The sequence below is a fragment of the Sorex araneus genome, chromosome X, assembly GCF_027595985.1.
Source record: "Sorex araneus isolate mSorAra2 chromosome X, mSorAra2.pri, whole genome shotgun sequence".
Taxonomy (NCBI): Eukaryota; Metazoa; Chordata; class Mammalia; order Eulipotyphla; family Soricidae; genus Sorex; species Sorex araneus.
The window spans coordinates 305,081,275-305,096,146 of record NC_073313.1 but is presented as its reverse complement, the minus strand read 5'-3'; the positions used below and the strand labels follow the sequence as shown (position 1 = coordinate 305,096,146).

Below are 14,872 nucleotides of genomic sequence, written 5' to 3'. Positions count from 1 at the left end.
AAGAAAAACACTATAGACAGTGAGAAATGGAGAGCTCTTGTTTAATAGGCATACAGTTTCTGTTTGCAATGATAAAAACTGTATCACTGTATCACTGTCATCCCGTTGCTCATCGATTTGTTCGAGCAGGCACCAGTACATCTCTCATTGAGAGACTTATTGTTACTGTTTTTGGCATATCCAATACGCTACGGGTAGTTGGCCAGGCTCTGCCTCTCGGGCTCGATACTCTCGGTAGCTTGCCGGGATCTCCGAGGGGGCGGAGGAATCGAACTCGGGTCGGCCGCATGAAAGGCGAACGCCCAACCGCTGTGCTATCGCTCCAGACCCTGTCCAATAAAAACAGTTGTAAAAATAAATATTGATGCCGTTGTGAATATATTTAATGCCAGTGAGTTGTACACTTTAAAATGGCAAAATGATTGAGTTATATTATGTAGTACTTGCTAAATTTTTCACTAGGCAGTAATGATAGATCACTGTAAGGTTTCCGTATACATAGTAATTGTTTTTGCAATATGTAAGTGTATCAAATGTACTGTGTCTTAAACTTATACAATGTTACATATCAATAATATCTCAATAAAATGGAAAAGGGGGTAGATAATACAGGGGATAGGATACATGCCTTGCTTGAGCTCTGAGCCCTGTTGAATCCTCCCAGCACCACATGGTCCCCTGAGCATCACTACTGTTGCTCCGGAGGCCTCCAAGCATTGCCAGAGTGTCCTGGTGGTCCCTACAATTCCCAGCACCATCGCACCTGGGAACACTGCCTCCTCGGGCCTAGCATTCAGCCATGCAGTTTCAGTTGGTTGAGCACTGTCACGAGTGGCCCCAGGTCCCCCAAGGACTCCTCAAAAAACTGGAAAAACACCTATCAAACTAGAACTCTTTAAAAAGGTTCAAGCAACCCACAGGGTAGCAAGCAAAACTTACAATCGTAGGTTTAAGATTCAACGTGTTAATAATTACATTACAAGTAAATGACCTTAAATATGTCAATTAAAAGATGATGCTGACAGAGCGTATTTTTTTTTTCAAATGACTCAGAGCCAGAAAGATAGTGCAAGAGAGCTAAGCAGCTGCTTCAGGCTGGCTGTGTGCAAGACAAGCTCCTTGCTGCCTGCACCATCAGCAGTGCCTGCCTTCACCGTTTGTAGAGAATCAGGCTTACGCTTTTCTGAAAAGTCATGGTCTTACTACAATTCATAGAGTGCTGTCTGCCAGTGGTAACAAAGGTCATAATCTAAGTTCAACCACCTAGTATTATAAAAACTTAAAAAGGATTGTAACATATCTCCTTAACAAGTAGGATATTGTTTAGACTCTAAAACCTTAACATTTACTGTTCCATCTGCCTTAAATGCCTTTTTCCCATGTGTCCATCCCTTGCTTAAGCATCTGTGACTTCTAATCCCTTTAGACTATAGATATTATCATGTCTGATACCGCACTAGTTCTATAGGCTATGCATATTATGGTATGTGAGAGGGAAATAAGAAGCACAACACAGTGGTTAATCATTTTAACTCTGGTACCAAACTCAGTGTGAATCCTACCTCCACTGTCTGCATAACTGTGGCAAGCTTTATGTTTGCTTTTTGTTCATTTTTTGGTTGGGGTGCCCTCACCCAGTGATGCATTGGGGCTCTCTCAGATTAGTGCACGGGGGTTGTCCTGATGGTGCTTACTGAAACACAGTGCTCAAAACAGACCTCCTACAAGCACAACATGCACTTTGTTCTTTTTTTTTTCTTTTTGGGTCATGCCTGGCAATGCTCAGGGTTTATTCTGGCTCTGCACTCAGGAATTACTCCTAGCGATGCTCAGGGGACCATATGGGATGCCAGGGATGGAACCCAGGTCGGCCTCGTGCAAGACAAACACCTTATCTGCTGTTATCACTCTGGTCCCTCACTTTGCTCTTTTTTTTTTAATTTTTATTAAATCACCATGTGGAAAGTTACAAAGTTCTCAGGTTTATATGTCAGTTATATAATATTCAAACACCCATCCCTTCACCAGTGCCCACATTCCACCACCAGAAACCCCAGTATACCCCCCGCCCCCACCCCCTACCCCCTACTGTATAACTAATGAATTTCACTTCATTTTTTCTTTACCTTGATTACATTCCATAATTCAACACAAAACTCACTATAGTTGTTGGAGTTTCCAACCAAGAGAGACAGACCTACTACATTTGATAATTAGTTTTTCATTGCTGGAAATGAAGGGATATGTAGCCCCACTGCTACAAGTACATAATTCTCTCTCTCTCTTTTTTTTTTCTTTTTCCTTTTCCCTTTTTTTTTTCTTTTTCCCCCTCATCCCCCTTCCTGCGCCTCATAGTATGGTGTACGCCACGCCGCGTCGGCCAGCGTGGGGCTTTTGCTTGGTTCACAGTCCAGAGGTGGCTGCTACATTAAAAACCTTCAATATTTCAACAAAAACTTACTGTTATTATTTGGAGTTTCCCCCCCAAGTCATACCTGTTCAAATGGAACCATTTCACATTGCTGACAATTATAAATGTTAAGTCGCGCGGACGCGGCAGCGTCCGAGCGGTTTTGGATTTCTGTATAAAGTCCAGGGAAAATTCTGCCAGAAATTACATAGCCCAGCTCACAGTCCCAGTACATTGCTGTAAGAAGTCTCTGAATTCAAAGTCTTTAGGCGCAGAGGGTCTAATTCGCGCTCAGCGGCTCCGGATTTATCTGGGCCGAGGGCGTGCCGGTTACGCCCCCTTCCCATGAGTTCCTGGGAGCCCCAAAAGTAAAATCCGAATACATGTGGGTTTGGAGTCACAGAAGATGGCGCCTGCCACATGGGTGCCGCCAGCCCGCCGCTTTCCGTGCAGGAAGACAGGGTGGGGAGGAAAAAAAATCCACCCCCGGCAGCACAGAGTTGTAGCCCAGTTCGGCATCGCTATCGGATGTTGCGCTGGATGTCCGAATGTGTTACATCTTTGGAATCAAAGTCTTTAGGCGCAGAGGGTCCCCCTCACTTTGCTCTTAAAGTTAAACGATCTGCAAGTTATTTAACTTGCTGTAAGCAATTTATTTAACATTCTGTTGTGTCCATCTCTCCGTCTGTAAAATGGTGACAATAATGATACCCACCTCATAGTTTTTGTTAGGATTAAATTGATCAATACAAAAAATGCTTTAAAAAGTGCCAAGCACAGTAAATGTGAACTTTACATGTATAGTTCACACAACTAGAGCATAAGATACTTGAGGGCAGTACAATTACCTATTCATATAACAACTTAACTCCGAAAGTTATGACTAAAGTAACAAACTCTGCCTCAAGTTGGATTTTATGAGTCAGGAGTCTGAGAGCACTGGAGCAGGTTTTCTGATTCAGAGTTTCTCACCAGGCTACAATGAAGGTGTTTTCTGGGTCTGCCAGCATCTGAAGACTCAACTAGAGAAGGCTCACATAATTGTTGACTAAATTCCTTGTGGATTGTCAGGCTGAAGCCTCAGTACGTCACTGCCTGTTGGTCAGAAGCCATCTCAGTTCCTTACCCTTGGGCCTATTCTTTTTTTTTTTTTTTAAGAAATATTTTATTGAACCACCGTGAAAAAAAGAAAAAAATACAAAGCTTTCAGGTTTAAGTCACAGTCAAATACTGATTAATCCACCATCCCTTCACCAGTGCACCCGTTCCACCACCAAGAACCCCAATACACCCCCCTCCCACCCCACCCCCCATCTAAGTAGCTAATGATATTCCCATTATCCCTTGGGCCTATTCTAAGGGAAGTTCCCACATGGCAACTGGCTTCTAATAAATGAGACAACAAGAAAGAGTGAGTAAGACAGAAGCCATCTATTGTGTTTGTTTGTTTGTTTGTTTTGAGACCACACCCACTGATGCTCAGTAGTTATTCCTGGTTGTGCACTCAGGAGGGCTGGAGTGATAGCACAGCGGGTAGGGCATTTGCCTTGCACACGGTCAACCTGGGTTCGATTTCTCTGTCCCTCTCAGAGAGCCAACAACCTACCGAGAGTATCCCGCCTTCATGGCAGAGCCTGGCAAGCTACCCATGGCATATTCGATATGCTAAAAAACTGTAACAAGTCTCACATGGAGGCGTTACTGGTGCCTACTCAAGCAAATTGATGGAACAACAGGATGACAGTGCTACAGTGTTACATTGTGCACTCAGGAATTTGCGGGTGCTCAGGGGACCATATGGGATGCCAGGGATCAAACTAGGCTTGGCCACATGCAAGACAAATGCCCTATCTTCTGCACTACCACTCTGCCCCCTAAACCATCCTGTTTTTATAACATAATCTCAGAAGTAGAATTTCTCACTTTCTCTGAATTCATTTTGTTGGAAGAGAGTCACTAGGTCCAGTCTATATTCAAAATGAAGTGATTACACAAGGGTAAAAGTAGGCAGGGATCCTTGGGGCACCATATTTGAGGTCAATATTATGTCCCCAGGATTCCTATTTCTCCCATATATACATTACATGAACATGCATTACCTTGAAAAGCTTCATCCCATAATAGACAATATTTGTATTTTATTTATATTTGTAGCTATAGTTACTATTTATTAGTTTTTTTTGTTTGTTTGTTTGTTTTTGCTTTTTGGGTCACACCCAGCGATGCTCGGGGGTTACTCCTGGCTTTGCACTCAGGAATTACTCCTGGCGGTGCTTGGGGGACCATATGGGATGCCGGGGATCGAACCTGGGTCGGCCGCGTGCAAGGCAAACGCCCTACCCACTGTGCTATCGCTCCGGCCCCACTATTTATTAGTTTTAACCAAGGAAAAGGATATTATTCTTTGCTATGAAAGGAAAATATAGAATCTGTGCTACTAATTTAGGTTATGCTAATAGAATTCTATAAATAAAATGCAATAAAGACAACCTTTTTCTTGGTTATTACTTTAAATGCACTGATATTTCAGATATTTTTGGAGAACTTAGTAGCATACACAAAATTTAGCATAAACCATTTTATTTCATTTTTATGGTTGGTTCAAGTATGAAAATATCCCAAAAGGTTAGATCTTAATATTTTGGAAGGGATTTGGGTCACATCTAGAGATGTTTACTACTGGATCTGCATTCAGGGACCACTCAGTTTTGGGGGCACCACCTGGGGTGCCAGAGATCGAATCTATGTTAACTACATGTAAGGCAAGTATTCTACCTGCTGTACTATATCTCCAGCCCCTACCTCTTAAGTTTTTTATGTCATTCACATTTTATACATTCATAACTTATACATCTTTCATATATGTATAAATTTCCTCTATACCATTTAATTCATGATGTTAAAGGATGTATATAGGAGCTGGAGCAATAGCACAGTGGGTAGAGCATTTGCCTTGCACGCGGCCGACCCAAGTTCGATTCCCAGCATCCCATACGGTCCCCCAGGAGTAATTTCTGAGTGTATGAGCCAGGAGTAACCCCTGTGTATCGCCAGGTGTGCCCCCAAAAAAGCAAAAAAAAAAAGATGTGTATCATCTAAATTCTTTTTTCCAAATCAATTCCTAATATATGATACAACTACCTCTAGAGCATTTCTCCTATCTAGTTATAGGTGAAGTTCCCTGTGATCTGAGAGGAGCACAGTAGCTAGGCGACTGTCTCCGGAGACAGTTTGCTTTATGGCCTGCCGGTTACCCAAGGTAAACCACAATATAAAAATATTACCTATAATATTTTGACAGGACACATAAAGATAGCATTCACATAATCACGTTTCAGTATATTATTAAATTATACTACTTAATTATTATTACTATTAGTATCTTATTGGGACTGAAGCGATAGCACAGTGGGTAAGGCATTTGCCTTGCACGCGGCTGACCCAGGTTCGATTCCTCTGCCTCTCTCAGAGAGCCCGGCAAGCTACCGAGAGTATCCAGCCCACACGGCAGAGCATGCAAGCTCCTTGTGGCATATTTGATATGCAAAAAACAGTAACAACAAGTCTTACAATGGAGACGTTATTGGTGCCCACTCGAGCAAATTGATAAACAACGGTACAACAGTGCAACAGTGCTACAACAACAGTGCTACTAGTATCTTATTAGTTCCTAATTTAACCATCATCTGTTTGCTACTTTTGTGGGGGCTGCATCCAGTGGTGCAGAGCCTTTCCCAGTGGTTGGTTCTTTGTTTTGCTTTGTTTTGTTTTGTTTTTCTTTTGGGGTCACACTCCTGGCTCATGCACTCGGGAATTACTCCTGGCGGTGCTCAGGGGACCATATGGGGTGCTGGGAATCGAACCCAAGTCAGCTGCATGCAAGGCAAATGCCCTACCCGCTGGACTATTGCTCCAGCACCCCCTCCTCCCGCGTGCTTGTTTCTTAAGGGCCACTGCAGTACCAGGGATTGAACCCAGGTCTTGAACATGCAACGCAGGTGCTCTACCAGTTGAATTCACATCCTTGAAGAAAGCCCCAATTTATAAATTAAACTTTAAAATATGCACATAGAAGGAAAAACACTGTTTAAGCAGGGTTCAGTAGTATCAGCAATTTTAGTATCTCCCGGAGGTGTTGGGATATATTGCAGCACACTAGTGGGTTCTACTATAGACCATGCCAAGTGCCTTCTAACCCACTTCTCTTGATGCTCTTTTTGCTGAGGCATAGAAAAAGCCACAGAACCAACTGCTTTGCTATGAAGCCAGTCCCTGTTTGGATCTGCAAACAGGCTTGTTAGAGTAGGATGTATACAGGAAGAACTCAAGGAAGGGAATTTCACTTTGTTGCAGAGCTGAGTTCAGTGCCTGGGCTGAACACAGGAACTGAGACAGAAAGCAATGGGTCTTTTCTTTTTTCTTTTCTTTTCTTTCTTTCTTTTTTTTTTTGACTTTTTGGGTCACTGGCAATGCACAGGGATTACTCCTGGCTCATGCAGTCAGGAATTAACTCCTAGTGGTGCTCAGGGGACCATATGGGATGCTGGGAATCGAACCCGGGTCAGCTGCGTGCAAGGCAAACACTCTACCTGCTATGCTATCGCTCCAGCCCCGCAATGGGTCTTTTCAAGATATATATTTTGGTTGGCATAATAACCAAATCTGTTTTTTGTTGTTATCAGTCCACAGAACTTTTTTTTTCCATCCCTTTTCAATTTTGGTGACTTGACCAAGGTAACAGAATTGAGAGCTCAAAGATAAATCCCTCAGATTTATGGCAGCTAATCCATGACAAAGGAACTGGGTACATGAAATGGAACAAGGAAAGTCTCTTTGACAAATGGTGCTGGGAAAATTGGAGAGCCACATGCAAAAAATGAAACAAAACCTCACATCATTTACAAAAGTAAATTCAAAGCAGATTGAAAACTTCAAGATTATGAGCTGGAGAGATAGTACAGTGGGTGGGTGGGGCATTTACCTTGCATGTGGCCGATCCGGTTTGATCCCTGGAATCCCATATGATCCCCCCCACCCCACCCCCCAGCACCACCAGGGATACTTCCTGAGTGCAGAACCAGGACTAACCCTTGAGAATCGCTGGGTGTGACAAAAAAAACAAAATAGCAAAAACAAACAAAAAAAGACCAAGATTGGACCAGAAACCAGCAAATACGTTGAGGAAAACACAAGCAAACATCTCCAGGATCTGGGCCTCAGAAGCATCTTCAATGATTTGACTTCAGAGGCAAAGAAAACAAAAATAAACAGATGAGACTACATCATATTTAAAAGTTTTGCATATGAAAGAAACTCAACTAAAATAAGACACATATTGAATGAGAATGTAATGTAGAAACCAACTAAGCTCGATCAACTAAAACATTAACATAGAAGGCTCAACTAGCAACCTTCAGGCAAAGACTTAAAGTCCCCATGGTGAGACACACCAATTTTCACAAATTTTCTTTTAGCAAAGTATTTTTTGGGTAATTCCATTAGTCATTTAGTGGGAACAAGCAATCTAAAATAAATTGTTTCGGGCCTGCTATGGGGGAAGACTTGAGGGGTGGGTGGGAAAATGGGGACAATGGTGGAAGGATGATCACAGAGGTGAAGGGATTGGTGTTGAAATATAGAGGGCCTGTAACCACTGCATCATGAACAACTTTGTAAAGCACAGAGTTTAAATAAAGTGGGAAATGTACAAAACGAAAGACACTGGGTGGGAAAAAATATTTGTACATAATACATCAGACAAAGGGCTAATAGCCAAGATACATAAAGCACTCACAAAGCTCAACAAAAACTGGTGTTGGCATGGATGTGGGGAGAAAGGGACTCTCCTTCACTGCTGGTGGGAATGCCGACTGGTCCAGCCCTTTTGGAAAACAATATGGACAATTCTCAAAAAATTAGAAATTGAGCTTCCATTTGACCCAGTAATACCACTCCTGGGAATATATCCCACAGAGGCAAAACGTATAGTAGAGATGACATCTGCATTTCTATGTTCATTGCAGCACTGTTTACAATAGCCACAATCTGGAAAAAAAACAGTGTGCCCAAAAACAGATGACTGGTTAAAGAAACTCTGGTACATCTACACAATGTAATACTATGTAGCTGTCAGAAAACATGAAGTCATGAAATTTGTATATAAGTGGATCAACATGGAAAGTATCATGCTGAGTGAAATGAGTCAGAAAGAAAGAGACAGACATAGAAATATTGCACTCATATGTGGAATATAAAGTAGCTGAGAGGTACAAGCTTGCAATGATGCAATTTCTGGCAGATATTTCTCTGTAATTAGTTACTAAAATGCAGAAACCCCAAACCGTGCGGCTGCTAGTGTGGCCACTCAACCTCATATCTCTTCATTCTCAGCAATGGAAAACAAATTGTCAAATGGTTTCTTTTCAGCAGGTCCGACTTTAGGGGGGAGAAACTCCAAACAATAATAGTGAGTTTTTTGTTGAAATATTGAATGTAATCAAAGTAAAGTGAAAGTAGAGTGAAATTTATCAGTTACACAGGCGGGTGGGAGGCTGGGGAGGTGGCGGGGAGGGGAGGAGGTATACTGTGATTCTTGGTGGTGGAATATGTGCACTGGTGAAGGGATGGGTGTTCGAGCATTGTATAACTGAGACTTAAACCTGAAAGCTTTGTAACTTTCCACATGGTGATTCAATAAAAGAATAAATAAATTTTAAAAAAAGTGATAGCACAGCAGGTAGTGCATTTGCCTTGCATGCAGTTGGCCCAGGTTTGCTCTCTGGGACCCCTTATAGTCCCCCAAACATGCCAGAAGTGATCCCTGAGTGAAGAGGCAAGAGTAACTCATGAGCATAGCCAAAACAAACAGCAACACAAACAACAAAAGTTAAAAATCCCATCAAGCAGTGGGGAAAGGAGATGAACAGAATATCCCTGAAGAAGATAAGCAGATGATATATGAAAAGTGTCCATCCTCACTTATTGTCGGGTAAGTATAAATCAAAATAACAATAAAACATCATATCCCACCAATGAGAATGGCATATAACAAAAAGACTGAAAACTATCAGTATTTGCAAGAATGTGGCAAAAAAGAAACTCTTATTCATTGTGGCAATGACCTTCTGGCTTAAGCCCTACAGAAAGTAATATGTAGACTTTTCAAAAAATAACAGAACTCTCCAATAATCCTGCTCAACCCCTTTGCTAATCTACTGCCCTTTCCCAATTCTCTGAAATCTTACCTGATCCCTCTGTGCTTTCTGCTCAATTTTTCTTTTTAGAAATTTTTTTAAGTTTAGGCACTGTTATTAGCTGTACAGTGAAAGGTAGAATTTGCATGCTTTACATATGTTATAGCAATTTAAGAATAGCTAAATTAGAAATTTGCTAAATCTGGATGGGAAGATAGCTCTATTAATAGCTGCATGCAAATTTATTACACTTCTAAAAAGTTACATATAATGAGTTATTTTTTTTCACCAACTGATTTCACTGTTAAGAGAATTTCACAAGAAAACAAAGGGTTAAGTAGGCACTTTCTGTACAAAGAGAGTGCTTAGAACAATATTATTGCTAAAAATGAGGAACTATATATAAACAAATGTTTTGTGACCTCAAACACTTTAGTAAACAATGTGGTAGAACTACATATAGCAGTTAGGGCTCATGCTCCTGACCCAGATATGAGTCCTGGTCCCCAAGGTCTACATATGGTCCTACAAGATCCCCAAGGCTCACAGGGTGAGCTCTGGAGGCCCAGAGCACTGCTGGTGTGGCTGGGGTCCCACAAAAGAGCACTGCATCCTGAGTCCTGGGCCCCTCTGGTGAAACAACAGCCCAAGTATCGAAAGATCACAGTGGGGCCACAGACCTCCTGCACACTGCTTGGGAGACCCAAAACATTTTTAAAATATAAATAGTTATGGGACCAAAGTGATAGTACAGAAGGCAGGACGTTCGATCCCCAGCATCCAAAATAGTCCCTTGAGCATTGCCAGTCCCATGAATGCAAAGCCAGAAATAACCCGTGAGGGGGCTGGAGTGATAGCACAGTGGATAGGGCGCTTGCCTTGCACGCGGCCGACCCGGGTTCAATTCCCAGCATCCCATATGGTCCCCTGAGCACCACCAGGGGTAATTCCTGAGTGCAGAGCCAGGAGTGACCCCTGTGCATCGCCGGGTGTGATTCAAAAAGCAAAAAAAAAAAAAAAAAAGAAAAGAAAAGAAATAACCCGTGAGTATTGCCAGGTATGGCCCAACATCCCCCACCCCACATACACATGCACAAAACAGTTATGTAGGGACTTATGTAGGGAGCACTATAGCACTGCAGCACTGTCATCCGTTGTTCACTGATTTACTCAAACAGGCACCAGTAACGTCTCCATTGTGAGACTTGTTGTTACTGTTTTTGGTTTGTCAAATACACCACGGGCAGATTACCAGGCTCTGCCATGCAGGTGGGATAGTCTTGGTAGCTTGCCGGGCTCTCCAAGAGGGACAGAGGAATCGAACCCTCTGCATAGGTCGGCCTCGTGCAAGGCAAACGCCCTACCTGCTGTGCTATGGCTCCAGTAGAGAACACATTATGTAGGGAACACATTAAAAATTATACTCAAAGCAATTATTCCAAAATTAGGATACAAAAGTCACATACCATATTCTACAAGTGACCTCATATTACATAAGAGCTGCATAAAACTCAGTGACTTAAAGTATCTTTTTATTTACTCACGAACTCTTTCCCATCACTGAGGCTGCTCTTGCTCTTGTTGATGTTGTTGTTGTAATGCCTGGGGGTTTTGGCTGTGCCTGGCTATGGTGGGCACTCTGCTGTGGTCACTTATTAGGTGTGATGCTCCCACACTCACTGCTGTGCTCAGTGAAATTTGTGTTCCTTTAGTTATGGTTCTTGCATGCATGCTTACAAGCCCTCAAGCCCGCGAGCTCTTTTTTGTTATTTTATTTTCAGCTTTTCAGATCACACTCAGCAGTGCTCAGGGGTTACTCCTAGCTCTGCACTCAGGAATTACTCCTGGCAGTGCTCAGGGGACCATATGAGATGCCGAGGATTGAACCCAGGTGGACCCTGTGCAATGCAAACGCCCTCCCCACTATACTATCACTCCAGCAGAGCTGGCTGGGGGTTGCTGTGTGCTGTGCTCGTCAGACCCAGCAGAGGGCCCATGTCCTGCCTGTGGCTCTTGCACATCCTTTTCGTTATGGTGCTTTCTGTAAGCTGCACCCCTTTTTATGGTGCTTCACACCTGGTTGCAACACCGGGGATCACAGACAGCCCAGATGCAGACTCAAACAGCAAAGTCACCCGATTTGCATCCAGCACATGTGAGATGCTGGGGATTTGAACCTGTGACAGTGTGCTTGCAAAGCCGGCACTCTAAGCTTCAGTGCTGTTCCTTCAGACCAAAAGATCCCAACCATCTTATTTGTTCCCAATTCTGTGGGTTAGAAATTTGAGCTGGGTTCAGCTGCCTGGGTTTTGACAGTCTTCCCCGAGATCATTTATGTGACTGCTGTCCTTTGAACGCAACTGAGGCTGGATTGCCTCAAAGAGCCTCACTCACCTGTCTGGAGTTAGATGCTGCCTGAAGATGTTTTTCTCCATTTGGTTTCTGACAGCAAGAGGCAAAGTCAAGCTTTTCCACGTGATGACAGCAGGATAACTGTAATCTCTTGGTCAAAACCAATCACGAGCCTGCAGAGATCAAAGAGGAGGGGCAAAAGATCTCATATCTTATTGGGGGATATCCAGATCGCATTGCAAAAGAGACTTTGGCTAGAGATACATGGGCTATGCTTTCATGATACAATTATATACTAATGATTCACAGCCATTCCCCTTAAAAATATAATTTATATGAATGGACACTGACAAGGATTTTAAAAAACTTGGAAAAATACAAAGCAAATTATGTAGTATGAGGTTTATCCCTTAATATAGTAAAAAAGAAATGGAAAAGGGGCTTTGGGTTGCATCTAGCTGTGCTTAGGGCTTACTCCTGGCTCTGTGCTCAGAGATCATTCCTGGAAGTGCTCTGGATATATGTGGTCCTGGGGATCAAACCCAGGTTGGCCACATGAAAGGCATGTGCCTTACTCACCAGACTCTCTCTCTAGTAGCAAAAATTGTTCATAAAGAAAAGTGAACCAGAGAGAGAGAGAGAGTTACAGGGAGTGATGCCATTGCATTGTATGGAACTAATCCAGGTTCAATCCCTGGCATTGCACATGGTCCCTTGAGCACCACCAAGAGTGACCCCTGAGCACAGAGCCAGGAGTAAGCCCTGAGAACCACTAGGTATGACCCAAAAACCAAAACAAACCAAAAAAGGAAAACAAGTTTATATGCCAAATATATTCACTGAATCACATTCAAAAGAAACGCAGAAGGCTTCTTTGGACATAAGCAGGACTCCAGATTCCAGATAAATCACTCTAGGATCCAGATTCTGTGTTTAACCATAGAGTAGATGTGGTAGGAACCAGGTCAGTTTTTTTGTTTGATTCAGCTTGAGGCCCCCGCCTCGCAGTTTTCAGGTCTTGTTCTTGGTTCTGTGCTCAGGGATCACTCCTGACAGGATTCAGGGACCACAAGTGGTACAGGAGATCAAATCCCAGTCAGCCATATGCAAGGCGAGTGCCCTGTACTTTCTCTGGCCTACTATTTTTTATAGAAGAAAAATGCTACATACTTGCATGTGAACAGAGGTTCTTGTTTTACTGAAAACTCCTTGGTAGCTCCATTCTGCCAAAACAATCCCCTGGGTAATTATTTTCCATTTCTTCCACTCTGTGAACACAAGTCCTCATATTCTTAATTACAAAAACTTTGCACTTCATATCCAAACAAGTTTGATACTTATTATCCAATTTCTGTAATCATTTTTCTGAATTTCTTCTAGATGCCTATAATTGCTCCTAGATATTAGGATGTGTGGGTCCTAAAACTCAGTATTAGGAAATTAAGGACAGAACCAAACTTATTTTCACCCATCAGCTCTGCTTCTTCTACCTCCTTCAGTTAAAGATATCTCCAGCTTCTAGATACATCCAGAAATCAAACTCCAAGTCACCTTTATTCCTTCCTCGTCTTGCCTATATTTCCTCTATTTAGTCAGTGAAGTTGACCCATGGAAGGTCTCTTCTGGCTGTTTTCGTTCTGACTCTCAGAACCCAAATTAGGGTTGATTTTTACCAAATGATTGCTGCCTCTCATCTCTCCATAATTCTTTTTTTCCATGGTCTCTACTGACATATGTATATTCAGTATTAAAATAGTCTTGTCCAAATAACCTAATGAGGAAACTAGGTATCTCTATTTCACCTTCTAGGCTCTGGGTAGGCGAAGAGACCCACTTCCTTTCCTGCCCTTGAACTTGGTGCACGAAAATGTTGGACATCATGTCTGAGCTTTTGTAGAGACAGAAAAGGCTTTGGGTTGGGGTTAAAGTGCACCTAGAGTGATGGTGTCATGCTTTGTGAATCAAAGCGTAGCCTGCCCAACACCAACAGCACCACAGAGGTCACAAAAACACAGCCAAGTGCCACGCCACACTTACTGAGTCATACTCTGTATTTTAGCAGTAGCCACCATGTGACTTGCTTGTATACTACTGTTTGGGAAGTGTTATAAGGAACACCTTTTGGGACCACATCAATCCTGTAGATTTAACCCCTTACTACAGTAGTCATTGAGAGGGATGGTGATCAGTAACAGCCAGGTCACATCCATTCCTTTCTTTCTTTCTTTCTTTCTTTCTTTCTTTCTTTCTTTCTTTCTTTCTTTCTTTCTTTCTTTCTTTCTTTCTTTCTTTCTTTCTTTCTTTCCTTCTCTCTTTCTCTCCTTCTTTCTCTCCTTCTCTCTCTTTCTTTCTCTCCTCTCTTTCTTTTTCTCTTTCTCTTTTTCTCCTTCACTCGCTTTCTTTCTTTCTTTCTTTCTTTCTTTCTTTCTTTCTTTCTTTCTTTCTTTCTTTCTTTCTTTCTTTCTTTCTTTCTTTCTTTCTTTCTTTCTTTCCTTCCTTCTTTCCTGCTTTCTTTCTTTCTTTCTTTTTTTCCTTCCTTCTTTCCTGCTTTCTTTCTTTCTTTCTTTCTTTCTTTCCTTCTTTCTTTCTTTCTTTCTCTTTCTCTCTCTTTCTTTCTCTCTCTTTCTCTCTTTCTTTCTCTCTTTCTCTCCTCTTTCTTTCTTTCTCTCTTTCTCTCCTTATTTCTCTCCTCTCTCTTTCTCTTTCTCTCCTTCTCTCTCTCCTTCCTTCCTTCCTTCCTTCCTTCCTTCCTTCCTTCCTTCCTTCCTTCCTTCCTTCCTTCCTTCCTTCCTTCCTTCCTTCTTTCTCTCTCTCTCTTTCTTTCTTTCTTTCTTTCTTTCTTTCTTTCTTTCTTTCTTTCTTTCTTTCTTTCTTTCTTTCTTTCTTTCTTTCTTTCTTTCTTTCTTTCTTTCTTTCT

General features: G+C 42.2%; 1 long non-coding RNA gene across 1 annotated transcript; it reads right to left on the bottom strand.

The window, feature by feature from the left end:
• Nucleotides 1-181: 181 nt before the first annotated feature.
• Nucleotides 182-13,210, bottom strand: LOC129399626 (uncharacterized). Its single transcript, XR_008627205.1, has 3 exons — nt 13,126-13,210; nt 11,998-12,128; nt 182-329 (listed from the first exon to the last, which is right to left on the bottom strand). It is a non-coding gene; the product is annotated as an uncharacterized LOC129399626 (long non-coding RNA).
• Between the last annotated feature and the right edge of the window lie 1,662 nt (nt 13,211-14,872).